Below are 18239 nucleotides of genomic sequence, written 5' to 3'. Positions count from 1 at the left end.
AGTGAGTTATGGATGTGAAAAACAAAAACAAAAAATCAGATAGAAAAAGAAGATTCGGAAAACTAATGATTCTGAACAAAATTAATAACAGCCAACCCACAAAATACAGAATATTTGCTTTGCTGTTTTTCCAGCATTTTCCACACAGACTTGCATGAATAAGTCAAACTGACAGCTGCAAGTTGTCAGCCGGAAGGAGATCATCGACTTTTGATAGATCCTCTGTAATCAACAGGTTTAGGGTTGGGTTTTTTTTTAAACATGAAGAAATATTGGCTCCAGTTGCTTTTCAGTATAACTCAAGCATCTTTCAGTTTGGTCGTATAAGAAGGTTTAGCAAATTCAACGCTCAGGCAGTGACGGTTTTCTGCAATGCCCCAACATAATGTCATTAAGTGCTCAACAATGACTTTAAATAAGTAGCTTTTGGAAGTTATATGTCTTTGAAGTTTCATTAATTAGTCATATCATCGGGAATGTATGGCTAAAGTAAATTACAGTGTTTAAAATACCTACTCTTTCAATGTGAAAAATGAAAGGATCCAGCTACCTTGTCTTTATACTAATGAAGATATTATTAATTGGTTTAGCAAAAACATAGATCTAACCATAATGTGCAACAGTTATTAAAGATAATTAACTACAGATCATTGGTTTGAAACATCTAGTCCAAAATGATTTCTGAAGGGCACATTATTCTATGAGATAAAATAATTAAATTTCTAACAGCTGCATAAGACAACTGTGGCATATCTAGTGTTTTAATTTCTTTTGTTCTATCCTCATGGTACTCCTCTGTTTTAGATTTTGAAAATGCTACCAGTGTTTCACCGTGAACAGTCTGTACAGCATGTTAGACTGAAATATTTCATGTCTGAGGAAAAATGATGATTGAAAGAAAAGGATTAAAAATGACAGCACAGCTAATAATACACACACGCATGTGTGCACGTGCACACACACATAAAGTCAGCTACTTCTCTTCGAAGGAGAAAAGGAGACGATAGGAATCAAACAAAGCAGAGGGTTAAATATGTTTCCATTCTAACATTAGCTACACAAGTCCTGCTCAAACTAAAACAGAATATCTGCAAATTAAAGAAAATCTCAGAGATGAAGCAATGCCAAATACTTGTAGATTAATTAATAATGGAATCGTACACAGCCACATAAAATTAAGCAAGTACAGTAAAAAAAAAAAAAAAAGAAAGGGTGGGGGGGAGCAACTGAGGAGCTGGAACAGAAGTCTGTTTATTAAAACCCATATGTTCCAGGTCCAGAATTTCCGAGCTTGTGTCTGCTTCAGTACCGTTCCCAAAAATGTTTTTGTGGTCAGTATTTATTATACATGCCAGTACTGGGTTCATCATCAATTTCTTGATCTTTTTTTTTTGGTAACAGTAAACCTACAAATGCTTTCAATAGCCTAGATCTGCATTAATTAGAGCGCTGTTTGCTTACAGCATTAGATTTCTCCCCATGTTTTGTAAGAAAATTTGTGTCCCAAAATATTCCTCATTTGCAGCAAATTTAGCTGCTTCAGCAGAGAGTGAGATTTAGACAGGAAAGGCAGGGAGGCAGGAAATAACACAGTTCAGTCAAGATTAGGTGTGTTGCTCGCTAATGTTGATTTAGTGAAAGAAAGACTGAAAAAAAGGTATTACCCAGTGCCCCAGAATTCATACAGTGCAAACAACAACAGTAAGATTTAGTATTTTGTTTGGTTTGATATTCCATATTTGACTTCTATTGTAAGAATATTATTTATTGGGATTAACTAGTTCCTCTGTGGCTTCAAAGGGGGAAAAGAATTAAGAGGAGCTTGGTCTTTAAAAATAATTTTTTTAAAAAAGTCTCTAAAACAGTGGACAAACAGTGGCACCATTTACCTCAACTCCTACACATTACCCTTATCTGGGGTAAGAGCTGCAATACCTCTATAAATATCATTTGGAGTAAAAGGGACCTAGAAGGGTTACCAGTGGTATATATATATATATAAAAAGAATAATTAGACCACGTAATTTTAAAATACAGGTACTTGGAGGCTCATTAGGATATTTTGGGTGTTCCTTGCCACGAGGAACAATCCTGTCCTGCAAATGCTTACGGAGAGATGAAACTCGTGCGTTACTCCTGGTAGTTTTGGGGTCTTCTTTAAGGGACCACCCATACCAGAGAAATAAGAAACAACAGAATAGTCTCTGGGGCCAGGTCGCCTCGCCTTCTGTCCCTTGTCAGCATGGGGGCTACGCAAATGCTGCAGAATGCTCCCAAAACAGGGACAGCAGCATTTTCTACTCATTTGTGCTGGTGGCTGGTGTAAGGGAAAGCACAGGAAAATGGGGCAGGAGGTCCCTCCCCACGTGGTGGTCGGACCAGGCAAAAGCAAGCGTGGAACACAGAGATGCAGGTGCCCAGAACACCCGAGGGTGGGAGGGTGCAGAGACCTGCCTGTGCTGCCCGTTGCTGCAGATCTCCTGCTTCCACCCCAGAAATACACTTCCTTCTGAATATCTTGTGTTGTGAGTTTTTTTTAATTAAAGAGTCCCAGACTAACACATTTTCCAGTGATCTTAGTTAAAAAGCCTACTGAGGATTTTGGAAGAAAATGTTACTGCAAAAAGGAAGACTTTCTTGGCAGGGTCCCCTCTCGCTCTCATGGCGGCACTGTGGTGTGAGGCATGCTTCTGCAATATTAGCTGACCTATTTGTTGATGTATTTCAGGTAGCCAGATGTCCTGGTACTTTAGGAATTCAGAAGAAAATTATATTCCACTGTTTGTCCCAGTTTCGGCGCAATCAGCCAGCTGGCTATCCACTGTTCCCTTCCAGTCCTCCCTCCCCCACCAAAAGCCTCCAGGTCACTTGGTGACCCACAGCACATCCCTCCCTACCTTCGAAGATGAACCTGGGGTCCAGCTACATCTGTGCTGAGGCCTCTTGTTGTGTGTCTGGCACACAATGAATGCGAGGCGCTCCAAATGTCAGCGCATGCCAGCTGATGCACATTGAGATTTGGAGCATCACAGATTTCATTGCACAAACAAATGCTCGAGAACTTGACAGGGGAGTTACCGTCTTTGCAAGGGAAGGAAAACTTGCCAGGGGTGATTTAGCTACAGGTTAGGAGAGCGCTGAGGAGAGGAGTAATGAGGAAGGCTGACCAGGCACTGGGTGTGTGGGAGGACACGTACACCAGCAAGCAGCCTGCAGCCAGGTAGATCTCCTGTCTCACCCTGCAGAGGCTCCAGCTTTCTGGCATTCCTGTCACCAGAGGAAGAAGTGTCCCAGTCCTACTTTCAGCTGCCAAAATGTTCTACCCATGTGAGTTCACCCAGCTAATGATGCACTGTGCCTTGCAACCACAGACATCTCATCTACGCCTAAGCGTGATGGCAAAATTCAAAAGATTTTCCTTGACAATTATTTCCTTCATCAGGAAAACTATTTGCTCAGGCTAAATGACGCATGTCTTAAAAGCCACCAGCCCAGCACATCCCAATAAAATTCATGCTGTCCTCTGCTAGCTCTTATACCTTACAGCCTTTCCATCATTGTCCTTCAGACCACCACTCCTAGCCCACACATCCGCCTGCTGCTTCCACATGGTTTGGCTGTTGGGATCTGCAATCCCAGGGTAGCAGCATGGCCCCAGAGCCTCTGCTTGCCAGGGGAGCCTCTCAGTGCCTAGGGTGGTGGGGTGAGCAGCGTGGGGAACATAGCCTTGGCTTTCTTCAGGGCTAGTAGTCTCCCAGCACCTGTTCTTATGAGCAGAGCACAGGGTTTGGCAGAGCTGTGTGTTTTGCATTTTAACGTAAAGCTCCATCCTGCTCCAAGGTACCACCTTGGGAGACCAGAGGGAAGCAGTGATGAGGATGGGAGGTTGCTTGGTGAAATGGTCTGGACTTCAAGCAGGGCTTAGCCCCTCTTGTCTCTCCACTGCTTCCTCTGCCAGGGGGTTAAATTAAGGAAAATATGGTCTGGCAAGAGTGAAGCCCTGTTTTCTGCAAAGGAAAGGAACAGCTGCTGAATACCTGGGACAGCAAATGTCAACGGGGCTCCATTAGTGTTCATTCAGCTAAAGGGCTGGATTTCCCTTCCCCCAAGTTCTATAATTCTAATTTCACTGACTGCAGTGATTCCACTAGTCTAATTAGGCCCCCAGATAATAGTCAAAGTACTTATTATGTTATCTTTTCACTGATTTTATATTATACACATTTGTCTGTTAAATATGATGATTCGATTTCCCAGATATACAAACTTCAGTTGGCAACCCACTTAAAAATCACAAGCTACCTGCCGCTGGTCTGGTATGTTCTCTATTTACAGCAAGCCCGAATGTTTGCTTTATGCTGTCAAGGAAGAGAAACTGTTTAGAAAAAAAAATAATAAAAATAATTGAACATCAGCCACTGAACCAGCAGGAACGCAAAATATTTCCATGAAAGGGAATCCAACAGGACCAGCGATCTGTAGGGTAACTATTCTCAGTGTGAGGAGGAAAAAGGAGCCAAGTGCAGAAGCCAGGCTTGTTTCCTTTCTCCTCCTAGCGTGTCCCATCCCAGTACGTTCTGAAAGCAGGGTACATGAAGTTCCTAGGCACGGCCATACTATTCCACCCCCTGCCGGGAAGCTATTTATTTTAACAGCCACAGAATCTTTTCATTGTGTTCTTGGTCTAAACAGCCGGCTGTGCATGTGAGAGAGGTACAGCTGCTCTTTTACTGGGAACTGTGGGAGCAAGAGAGGAGGTGTCAGGAAGGAGCAACGCGCCCCGGTGCTCTGCCCTCCTCCCGTTGCCTCCGCCAACCAGATATAAACAAAGTTACTAAAACAAAGGAACAACATCGAGTTCCTAGGTTGAAAATAGCCCTACACTCATTCAAGAAAAATCCCCCTTCTAGCTAGCAGCCGCTCTTGGGTCACTGATGGGTGGCACTGCTGCTGCTGCGGGGGCTCCACTTCCCCAAGGCAGCTGAGCATCTCCCTCCGACCCCGTGTCACGCGGCTTTCCCACATTTGGTGCCTAAACCCTCTTTCCAAAACAGTTCCTGATGTCCCTGGTTTCTGCACTGTTGCTGGAGGGTTATCCTGCAGTATGCTTGTGTTACAGGGATTCTGAGTTGTGGCAACTTGAGAATCAGTTACTGCTAGGAAAAAAAAAAAAATTAACAAAAAGTAGCAGCAGCCCATGGGAAAATCAACACTTTCTCCCTCAGCGATCACAAGTGCTGCCTTGCCCACCCACCAGCAGACCTGCAGGTATTATTACACCTTTCTGATTAAAGCAAAGATACCACAGTCCCCCTGCCCAAAATTTAAATTTACATTGTGCATTTTTCACTGGTTAGGACTGAAGGAAAAAATGCATTGGTTCACTGTTTTTTCAGAGATGTTATTCTTCCCCTTGTGCTTAAGACAGGTTAGGGTAAGATCTCTTTTCCCCCTATCTGTCATTCAGTGGCTTATTGTTGGGTGCAGTTTTAAGAAATGTTTGTCATTTATTCACAGAGCCACAGTGGCACGCCTGTTTCCAAAACTGCATGTTGCACCTCTGATCAGATGTTGTTCCTAACGCAGGTGGGTTTAGCTCCCAGAAATAAACAGGGTTTCAAGAGCCCAGGTGCGAGGGATGGCTGCTGCCCGTGGCATCCCCTGGCATCTGTGGGTGCCCAAGCCACCCCTGCCCCCTCTGGGCACCATCCCCACTGGTACAGAGCACGTTCACAGAGCCAGTTTGCCCAAGGAGTTTGTCATGGGCCATTGGGGAGGAGAAAGAGATGTTTGCATATGTGTTGCATGATCTCAGACTGCCATAAAAGATGTTACTTAAAAGCCTGAAAGATACTATTTATTTTAAATTGAAAGAAAACAAAGCAAACATCACTTAACCGTGTCTGTTTTCCCGGTATCCCCCTAGACTTGCCAAGGGACCCTGGAACTACGGCAGGCATTTTATCTTTCCCTCTTCTAAATAGCAAGTTAAAAATTAACTGCTTCGTCTTCACATTGCTCACTCCTTAAGTAGTTTAAACTTACTTTTAACTGTTACACGCCAACAAAACAGGTTGCTTAATTGATTTGACCTTTCACAGTATTTTTTAATTTTCAATCTTAGTTTCATTGTTCCATCTGGCACTTTAAAACGGCATCTGGTTAACTGTACTTAACCAGCTGATCACTGTACAGTTATTTTTAAATGTAATGTATGCTTAAACAGATGTTATTTTTATAGATGTAGATCTAAACTGCACTTGTATACGTGCTATGTCTGCATAAGCTCTTTCTGCAATTCAAATGTTGACACCAAAAATTACAAGCCAGAATGCTTATGAACTTCACTATTATGTTACTGCACTTTTTTGCAGCTTGTTAGGTAAACATCAATTCAGTTCTTTTTTCTCTGTTCATTGCACATAAATAAAACATTAACGTTTAGTTTATAAAGTGATGAACATTTTGCTGTGTTGGATTTAGCTTTATAAATACAACTGCTGTCAGCAAGAAAAAAGGATTTATTGAATAAATAATAAGAAAGCTAGAGGAAAATGAAAGTATATATATTATGCAAAACACGGTGTCTGTCCACAGGTCACATAAGGGTCTTCTGACACATAGACATCCCGTGTGAGAATATTTAATAACAGTGCATTTTTGCAAGATATAGTTAGTCTCCTGAAGCAAGAGCAGATTGGTAAAATGCAGTACAACACTGATAGCTGTAATTGAGAGCAGTAACTGGGGGCTCCATTTTTAACATTGTATAGTGGAAAGCTTGAGTTCAAAGGTCCTCTGAAGTCAGGAGAAGGGACAAAAATGTAGAGTAAGATATAACTAGTCTAACAGAACTAGCATTGGCAAGCTATTACATTTCTATTTCTATTTCAATTTCTAAAATATTTCTACAATAATTACTTAATTTTACAGAATTTTGCCTGATTTTACAGTTTCAAGTTAATTTATCTGTATTCACTAAGATTAAGCCCTCATTCTTCCAAGCACCCTGCTGAAATTAGCATTAATTACCAAGGTTTGGGCAGAGGCTAGCCCACAGTACATATTTTCCCCACTCATTTAATGTTTATGGCTTGCTTAGTAAATTAGAGGGTTTGAATCCATGTGCTCATTAGATAGGTTGGGGAAGCACAAAACATAATATACAAGCACCCGATCTTGAAAACCCAGCTCGATTTTGAGAACAGCAAATAGAAAAAGTTTTCCAGCCAGGACACTGGTGGTTTGTTGTTGGTTTTTTTCCAGGAGAATAAGGAGTTCTGCAATATCTAATATATTTTCTCCAAAAGAACTTAAAATGCAATATTAAAAAGGATTTGTGCAATATGCAAGGGCGTCTGTTACTTTGCACAAAAGAAGTGGTCGCGGTGCTGAGTATTTCACAGACAACTTTTAAGTATCATTCTCAAGGTTAAAAATTGCTGTTATACATAATACCTCAGTAATTGATAGACATTTTCTCTCTCCAGAGCCCATTTTCTGTGAAAAACACCACATAACATCTGTTCATAAACAGTCCTTCTGTGAGAACACTGACACAGGTCTTGAGCTTCTACTGGCTCAATTCCCCTGCCATACACAGATGGCACGAGGTATTTATACAGCTGAATTCTTTGTAATACAAGCTCAACTATATCTTCAGGTAAGACTATGGGCAAACATGTGCTTATACTTTTCCACTGACTTACCTCAAGTCATTTAAACCGTTCCCTCTGACACAAAGACAAATTGTATCGTACCGTTATGCAAGTGTTTTGTCTCAAAATCACCTTCAGCAATCAGCACTGAGCTCTGCAGAGATAAGGACATTTTGGGACACACAAAACCCGCCAAGTTTCATGTTAATGAGCTAACGGTTATATTAAGATTCAAGACTCAGGGCTATTCTTCTTGATTTTGATGTATGCATTTTCCTTTTATGGAAAATATTTGGTTTGATGGTGTAGTACCACCTTCTTTTGCATGCAAAATGTTAAATAAAGAGACAAACTCTGGCATTAAACTTCTATGTACATAGCAATGGAGCGTGTAGGTTAGCCACAGTTTTCTATATGCTGTGATGGTTATTCCCTCTAAGCAATTCTGAGTGAATAACACTTTATAATGCATTCAGAAATCGCTTTCCTATTTATCTCCATGAAATTATGGAAGGCTTGAGTTGACTTGTGAAGAAATCTAGGTACCATGACACCATCTGCCAGACGACATCCTAGTCCTACGCACACATATGCCCATGCTTTGACTGTGGTCTGTATACACTTAAGAAATAAAGCATATACGTAGAGATTTGCAAGGTGAGAGCCTTGAAAATCAGACGCTCCAGAACCAAGGACAGCCTGTCAGTGTTTTGAAGTGTTGGGGAAAAAAAGTAAATTTTGGCCAAGATTTCAAACGCGCTTAATTGAATCTCCTTCAATTGTTCTTTCCATACCTTGACCCCTAGCAAGTTACTGAAGTCCACATTGGAGATTTAAGAGAATATTGCCTACATAAAAGCATGGGGAAAAAAAATCAGAATTCTTGACAAAAGAACCCTTTAATGAGGATACATACTGCTAAAACTTTGAAAAAGAGAGATATATTTTAGGTCATCCTTTCAAGCAGAAGTAGTATATACCTGCAGGGGGCTGGCAACCAACAGCTTAAACTATACATGGATTCTTATTTTACCTATGGAACATTTAATAAAAAGGGTTTTTTTTCTGGGAACCACTCATCCTGCGGAATAAATCAAAATTCCCTGTTCAGGGAAGGTATGGGATGTGTTTCAAATAAGCTACATTTGTGTGCCAGTTGGGTGACCCCATGACGGTGGGCCACGTCATGCACTGCCAGGGTGAAGCGCTGGCCCTAGTGAAAAGCAACAAAACTGCTGTTGTGTGTAATGGGACTGGGGAACCCTCCAACTGGCACAACGTGCCTCCACTCTTCCCAGAGCTCCACCGGCAGTTACGTCTCCCTGGGCATTTTGAAATTCTGGAGGGGAAGCTGGGTTTGTACCTTGGCACTCACAGCTACAGCATCTAGACAGATAGACAGGTTTAACGGGGAAAGAGGCAGGGGACAAAAAACAGTTTAAGATTCTAAGAGTAGCAGTTAAAACAATAAAAGAAATCTGGTTCTGTTTTCAGCGGCACCACAGGCTGCCCACCTGGGACAGGCATGTCACCAAATCGCACTGTATTTCTTTGGTCGCTCTCCATAAGCAGGAATATTGCTAAGGCTTCCTGGTCTCAGGAAGATGTGAAATAAGCCCATTTGTGTTTGTGATGTGCTTAAATACTATAGCCATCAAAAAGTCAATAAACAGCATGTCCTCACTAAATATCTTTGTAATACCCTTTTTAAATTTGGTGGCTTCTCAGTTAACACTTGCTTTTTTTAAGCTGTGAGAAAAATACATTTAAACACAGATAAGTTTAAAGAAAGATTATGTGGAAATGGATGCTACTTGCCTTTTTCCTGCTTTATTATGTAAGAATTAAGTCAGAATGATACCAAATGCATCATTCAATTTAAATATCGTGCTTGCTTATGGCCTGTATTATGATCTGATGCATTGTAAGCAATGTCTTGACACAGTATATGTGATGAATACAACTCAGTGTATCAAACACCGGCTGTACTAAATCCACAGTAATACTTCCTTTTTGTAAGTTCTTTATGCTCCAGTAGTTTTCATTTTTATGATAAGTATGAACCAAACCATCTCAGAATATGTTCCACCAAGTGCTTGTTCTTTTGCAAGAATCAGTCACATAATATTTATCAATTAAGACTTGTAGAATAAATAATTTTGAGAATAATTTTATAACACTGATATTAAGAAAACACAATTCTCCAAATAAAAATTGGACCTGCTTCTCTTAGCACTGAGTTGTTCTAATTTTTCGTTCCCTCTGAATTTTCCTTCCTGCTACCAAGTATTATTTTACTCAAATGGTGTTGCAACTGCACTTAATGCACATCATAATGATCATGTCTTTAGCTTTTTTCTTTTGAAGTTCTTTTTAATTACAAAATAATATCCTGTTTGAAGAACACAGCTTTGATATCTCCCTCTGCATGTAGTAATTATAAACTTGTTCTCATTCTCAATATATTTTGCATGTTGTTTGCTTATTTTATTTTCCTAATTTTTTGGTTTTAAATACAGGAAACAACTTGGGTGACAAGAGGTCTTGATTGCGGATCACGTGGGAAGCAGAAGCCCATTTCAGAGCCCTGATGTCCACAGCCAGGACCCGGTAGTCATCGACTATCAGTAGGATAAAAAGCCTGGACCAGATATTTGAGAAAAAGATCAGTGGCTGGGACGTAACTGTGGGAGCCAAGAAAGCCAGCCTGGTCCATCAGTCCCACTGCATCAATCTATCGACTGGACTGCATTATAACTAGCAGAGTGAAAACCCAGCAAGAGATGTTTCCAAAGCTAACCCAAAACTTAACGAAAAAGAGTGATTTACATCCCTCTCTCATCAGCATCTGAAAAGCAATTGGCAATCTCTATGCTTTATATGTCCAAAACTGAGAGATTTAAGTTATTCACATTTGCTAGCATCTTTGGGACTTCTCAAAAAAGATGTTTCACAAATGAAAGCTATTACGACATCCAACAACATGCAACAAAACCATACGTTTTTAGGCAATGCAAATTAACAGAACTGCCACACTCGTATTGAAATCTGCTGAATAATTTTACTGAGAAGTGAAGTTATCTGCAGATATCTTCTCAGATCACAAGATGCCAGCTCCTGCCCTCAGACCTTTGCATCACAGCCAGAAATGCTGGCGATGCTCTGCAAGATCTCCTTGGTAGACTGGAAGCAAGCACATGAGCACAGAAGGGTTAAAAGAGTGAGGTCTTAGGGAGGTCTGGGCAAAACTTATTTTAGTTTGGATTTAGACCAGAATTTGCCATTTGAATAACCCTAACATATACATGACAGAGTATAATGTATGTCCTTTTTCTGAGCCGGTTTACATAACTGCCTCTGTAGACTACGGTCCAACAGCAGTGCCTTTCGGGAATTTCACTGTGGTCAGTAAGATCTTTGTTTTAATAAAACTGCAGAGCAAAATATAGCTTTTACTGGCTGTAAAATATTAAGTGGGAAATACAGTGTTGGGAAATAAGAGCCACGTATTGAAAAGGGGTGGTGTTTTTTTAATAAAGCTTCTATACAATCATAAGGCACTGGAAGAGTTTGATCCTTTCCCCTTTATGTATGCACACATGCTCTGATGTAGAGGAGAAATGTTAAGCTTAATGAGTGCTGCAGACCCTGCAGGAATGTCTCATATGTAAGGGGGGGGGGGGGGGGGGAGATGACTTAAATATGTGAGCTAGAAAGATTTCATGCGTATATAGTTAGTCATATAGTTAAGTGTTTGTAAGATCACCCCGGAGATTGAAGCCACTCTAGGACAAGGACCTCATCTTCATACTGGCGTCTAATGCACCTAGCACACTGTTAGTGCTATAATAAATAATAATAATATGTTAGCATTAGGTGAGCATCTCTCGCATGATCAATTTCCTGCTGTTGCAGGAGGGTGAATGTTGGTGGACTTTGATCCTTCCGAGATTTTATGTTTCTATCATAAGAGAATCATAGCACATAAGCACATTTTTTACTAATGCAGTAAGTAAGGTGGCAATATATATTGCACTGACATTAAATGAATATTAAAAAGGATTGAAACCATTTCCACATCATGAGGGAAAAAACCTCCAAGAATTAGATATACAGTAGCTATTCAACAAAGATACCACTTTTAACCTTCTTCATAGATTAAAAAAGTCAAATCCATTAGAAAGAAAATCTGGTGTTAGAGGTATACACTAAAGTATCTTAAAATATAATTGTTGTTTCTGTTTTGCCTGCTTTCAGCTCTCCCTCTTTTCCTCTCGTACACAAACACCCCAGCACACACACCGCACCGCTTTTCTGCTCCCCACTCTCTCATCTTGTTGTAACATCTCAGTAATGTGTTAGAGTACAAATCCTAAATGCACAAGGACTTAGTCTGAAGAAAAAAGTGAGATACAGCACTTTTGTGTATAAATAATAAAGACAGATGTTTCAAAGAGGGATATATGTGGCAAAGCATCTTCTTTCTTGGAGGGCATCAGTTTTGTGTGCATTGCACACTTGTAATTTACCGTGGTTTCATATTTTTGTAACATCTCAACACAGTCATATATTAAATAAGAGATTTCAAACCAGACTGAACAGCCCTCTTTTTACCCCTGTTTTGTTGCATCTTGCCAATTCAATCTTTTATTATGTTTTCTGTCATAATATTACTCTTGTCCTTAGAAAACATGTATTTATTCCCACTTGGAATATAGTGTAACTACTGTAAAGCACTGCTCAAAAGATGACTGCAAATTCTGTCTGAGAATAGAAAACTTGAACTCTTCTATTATCCAAATATTTTTCAAAGATTTCGCTTTTGTATGGATGTCTATTGCTGACACACATAATGAGATCATGGGAAAAGCCACACAGCTGACCTGAACTTTTGGGTATAGAAGTATAAAACTATGAGATCTAATAAACCCAGTGCATGACCCCGTGCAGTTCTTGGACTTAAAGAACTACAATGCTATTGTGAGAGGAATGCAAGCCTACGTATTTTTTCCTCTAGCATGGCAGAGTTCAGATGTATTATATTTACAGTTGTCAATAAATGTAACGATAGGGCGTGAAGCATATAGACATCTCCGGTCTCCAGCCTCACCAAGAGAATATCCCGACACCTTCTTGTCACACACAAGGCAGATATTATTTTTATGCACCAAACAGTAGGCAGGATGCAGCAACAGACTGACTCTGTGCTACCACAGTGTGTCTGAGAGGCTGTCAGCACATACTTTGCCTACTTAACGTAGCTCTTTCAAGTAATATAAAAATACGTTGGGCTTCGTTTTCCCACCTAGCTCTTGATATGCCGGGCTAGTAAACAGGGAGCCAAAGTTTGGTGCATCATTTGAAAAATAGCTTATACATCAAAATGCTGCTCTAGGAGACAGCGGTTACATGTCTCAGCTGTTGAGCTCAGCATACAAGACCAGTTATTATATTTAAGGGAAACTGTTAAGATCTCCTAAAGATTATAAACTACTGTTAATTAACCCCCACGGATCCCATCAACACTGGAACAGGCATGCCTAAATGAAAGGCATCGCTGTATATAAGCTGGAAGCTGTGGCAATCAGAACTTTAGCATATAAGTATATAGGACTAACTTTGTTCTCTGAGACTTGAGGATTATTTTGGTATTTAGGGTTTAAGCAAGGACATCAGAAGAGCACTAAACTCTGAGGGAAATGCAGAAGACTATTACTGCTTGAAAACTAGAGTCTTTCAAATGCACATAGAGAGAAAAGTCCTTTCCCCTGATCCTACAAGTGATATTAACTTCGAAAGGATGCATTCGCATTGTAAGAATAAAATCAAGCACCAAACCTTAGTATAAATGGCAACAATCTAAGGCACAACTATTCCAGTAAGACTGAAAGGAGTTTTTATTATGTTAATTCTTAAGGATTTTTTTTTTAATGGTTTTGTTCTTCTCTCATTTTTTATATTCCATTATTTTTGTATTTGACTATAAAGAGTGAGTTAACGGTTGGTAATACAGACATGTTATGGTATAATAATAAATAATATATATAATGATGAAGTGTTTCTTTCTTTTAAATTCTTACCCCTGTATACCTGGCTTCAATTAAATAAATGTTGGAGAGTCAGATAACAAAATATAAATACCTGCCTAAATTATAAGTTATATATTATTTTTAAATAATGGAAAATTTTTCTCAGCCCTGTGTTAGCTAGTAGCTATACTCAGCTTTGGAACATTGTTTATTCTTTACTAACGAATCATCCTTCATGGTCTTTCAAAAGTTCCTGGCATTTCACTAGTTTACACATTGATTGAATACTGTTCCCAGAACTGCTAGTGGCACTGTGCCAAATGCTGTGATAATCAGCTGGAAGATTTATTCCAGTTGAGGAGTGTTATAAACATAAGGATTCATAAGGCTCAGCATTGAAAATGAACACTGATGCCTTCTTTGAGATGGCTGAAAACTTTCTGTGAGCCTTCAATAAGGCGCAGTGATAGTCTTTACAATCTCCTTCTATATACAGGCTTTGTTTTTTAAAACATATTAATTTACCTCCATTTGATGTAAATATTAATAACCATCAGAGGTTTTAAAAAATTGAAATATAATTTTACAGTGGTGCATGCAGAGCAAATTGTACATGAAAAAACCTTAAGAAAATTCATGGATCAACTACTGTGCATGGGATCAGACACATTTGCTGCAACAGGATATATTATTATACTGGTAGATGGGTGGAGAAAGGATACAAAGGAAGCTGAAAAAATTCAAAGGGAAGCAGCTGGCAGGTAAATGCACTGAGCCAGAAAGAAATAATAAGGAGAAAAGCAGTGAGTGGAAAACGGAAAGGGTAGTAATTTCTTAAATAAAGAAACAAGAAGTAGAGAGAAATGTAAGCTACAGACAGAAACACTGAAAAAAACACAGAACAGCAAAGATTCCTAGTTAGAAAGAAGGAAATGCAGTTTGCTTACTGGACTAACTGTAACAGTAAACTAATACTACAGAGACTGAAAGGACTCCACTGAAAAGACTATTGGCTCAATTGAGAACCAGTGAAACCATACAGCATGACTGAATGGCATGTCCAATGTCTACAAGGCTAAAAAGAGCTTACAGAAATTAAAAGTAGTAGTAAAATGAATGAAGCAACTTCATTGCTTTGTATGGCTGCTGCAGTCAGTGAAATGATGCTGACATCAGCTTAGGTCACTGTAATTATCAGAGCCAAGATATGAAAAACTTGTAATTATGGGTGTCCAATTTGATGCATCTGAGAGGCGCCTTATGGTCTTCCAAATTTCATTGCCAAAAAAAAAGACATCACTTTTCTTAGTGTATGCAGCTGCGAAAAAAAACCCTAGCCCTTGATGATCAATTCCTCAACACCATCTTCAAAACTCTTTTGGGAAGCACACTCTTGAGCCCCCCGCACCTTATAAAAACATCGCCTCTTGCACGTGTGTTCACAGTCACCCATACACCGAACATTCAGATAACAGTGCGTTGAATTCAACCTTCAAGCAGTCATTAGGGCCTTCTGCACGACAGGCATCTTTACGTATTTGGTCATACAAAGTTTATTAGTACTACTCAAGGGTAACAATTACCTAATAAGGACTTCAGAGTCTTGGATGAGCATCCCATGATAATGCTTTCAGAAATGTGATGAAATAGTAATATAAACCTACTCTCTATTAAATGTTAAATGCAATAGATTGAGCTCCACAAATATTACATTAGACTTAATTTAGTAAAAAAAAAAAGAAGTTGACAGTGGGGAAGTTTTCAGGAACCTCTACTTTCTAACAGGAAAAGTTATTGCTTTTTTTATGCCTTGACTTAGAAACAGGTAGCAATGTAATATTTCATCAATTGGTAGAACAGAGGTGTCACCAATACTTAAAATATCAGAAGCATGCCACAACACAACCTTCATCTCCAAACCTCTTGATATATACTGTACATCTTCACAAAGTGAAACCAAGGTACAATATTCATGATGAAAGCCTTATGTAGGAACTTGTGATTTCGTCTTTATTGCATGGGACATTTTCACCCAACAAGGCAATTTTGGGTGGTCAGTGGCTCTCTACAGCAATGCTGGAGACAGGGGAATTGGGTGTTTTAGTGGTTATTTATGCAAGAAAAACTGATGTTTCACAAGAGCTAACAGAAGCATACATTTTGAAATCTGCCAAAATATTACGCAGCTATAGAGAACCAGAAAATACCCCAATAGAGGACCTCAGTATTTTAATCAGTGCACATTTTGACTTGTTTGAAGAAATAACACATAAGCAAAGACTTGGGTGTTCTGACTGGGTATGTCTAGATGTTTGCTGCAAGAAGGGCAACTGAAGAGAGAATGATGAGACGTGAAATACAATGTTTGTAAGAAAATAGTTTCTTGGCAATATTTCATCTTCTCTTTAACATGATTGCTATCAGAATGAATTAGTGTTTTGCCTTTCAAAAAAGAGCAAAACATTTTTTTTAGAAAAAAAAGACCCTCACCTCCTTAGTCCACTTTGCAAAGGAGGTTTGGATGCAGCCCTCTTACTGAGCACTCCCAAGCCACTGAGATTCTGTTATTTTATTGTTATAAATAAGGCTGTAATGAGAACAGGAAATAGTAAAACAACAGTCCATTCCTTAACAGTGATTTGAAGGAGAGAGAAACAGTGAGAAGACAACTAATTTTCACAAGAACCTATGTCATTTTGTGGATTTGCTCAGATGCCAAAGTGTCGTAAACCTTGGTAACACACAGACAAAGACTGAAGATGAATGACAAAACCCCAGGCTCTTTCCATTGGGGTTACCACAAAGAGGCCAAAAAATAGGAGGGAAATTAGACATGTTTATGTGTCAAAAATAATCATTCTTGCGTATCTGCTTGCTGCTGTGTTGATGAGGACCACTTTGAAAGCCCTGTAGACATATAAATGTGGCCAAAAACATGGGCTAAAAAATGTTGCATCACTTCTCATGTCTCTGCCTGGAATCTCATGGTTATTCCCCATCCCCTTTGAAGTATGGATCCCAGAACAGGTTGTATTGCTCTGTTACTGGTCTTGACACTGCAAATGGGACGAGACCACTTCTATTATTTCATATTCCTCTTTCTCTACTTTGCATTAGTGCTTTTTTCTCCCCATTTGCATACTTTATGGAAAGCACTGCTGAAGACTTACTTCTGGGCTGCTAGTCTAATATATACATTAAAATAGGGAGGGGTGAATATGATTTCTATTGTTACAGAACATGGATGAGGAACTCTGGATTAGGGGCCAGTTGGGGAAGAAGAGAAGAGGGAAGAAATCTCTTGCACGGTAACCTCCTCTGCATGAAGGAAAAATTACAAAGAACAAGACTGAAATCACTCATAGAGACTTCATGCTACAAATTAAAAATCCACTTATGCTTTAGGCAGCGCCGTGATGGTTCATTTGAGTGGCAAGAGCTTCAATAGCAGCTTCAAGTTGTGTTAACAAGGAGCCACTTGGTAAAGGAAAGTTTGGGGTGCCCAGAGCCTGCTACCTGTCATGCAGTCAGGGACTGTACAGACACAAGGCAGACACCATTTGTTACCAAACCTTTCTCAGAAATACAATTTTTAACTTTAAAGTAAGCATATCTACCATTACCATACTTGACAATTATACTGATAATCAGGTATCAGTTACCTAAGGTTATACTTTTACCAAGGAGCCTTCAAACTGAAATGAGTAACACCCAATCATTACCCCCCAAAAATATGATGACACAGTTATGTCTGAAACTCCCAGTCTCCATTTGGTTTCACATTTAAAATATTGATTGTATCAGAGAGAGAGGAACTGTCAATGTCAACAAGAAGATCATTCAGCAAATGTGATCTCCAGAACAGAACAATACAAACAGATTTATGTTTTTTGATGCCAGAAAAGGGGTATTAGATTCTATTTGCATCGCTTATGTAATTTATTAATTTAATTCTGCTAGAGTACAGCACAGTGCATGTATTGATGTTATTCAGTGCTTTGTTAGGAAACAGATCAGAAACTATTTGAAGATCCTTAGCAAACATTCACAGGTCATTATACTTGAAGATGATAGATATTTTTTAAATACTTCCTATTTGAAGTATAGTAAACTAGGAATGCCAAGTTTATCAATATGCCCTTAGTTTAAAAGGTAAAGTGGGATGAAGCTTTCAGTAAAGAATGTACCATAGATACAGAAAACACAATACTCTCCAGTTCTTCCTCTGCAATTGTGCTTAAAGGTAGCTGAAAGGGTTAACAGCTCCTGAAAATAAATACTTTTTTTTTTCACTGAATCAAATGGTTTAATACATATTATAAAAAGGCTTTCTTGCTATCATTTACAAATTCATGAAATATGACATTCTAAATTAAAGGCTAAGACTACTCTGTTTCTAAATGAGAGTGTGCAAATACCCATCCTGATGGCTCCCAGCCCATAGGTAATGCTGCATGGGGTAGATGGCTTCCTGGACCCTTATTCCATCACACAGCACATTGTGACCTGAGACTTTAATTCTACCTCCTCTGCAGCTGGAAAGGTCAATGTT

This window comes from Falco rusticolus, chromosome 4 (genome assembly GCF_015220075.1).
Source record: "Falco rusticolus isolate bFalRus1 chromosome 4, bFalRus1.pri, whole genome shotgun sequence".
Lineage (NCBI taxonomy): Eukaryota > Metazoa > Chordata > Aves > Falconiformes > Falconidae > Falco > Falco rusticolus.
Note: the sequence above shows the minus strand (reverse complement) of the source record.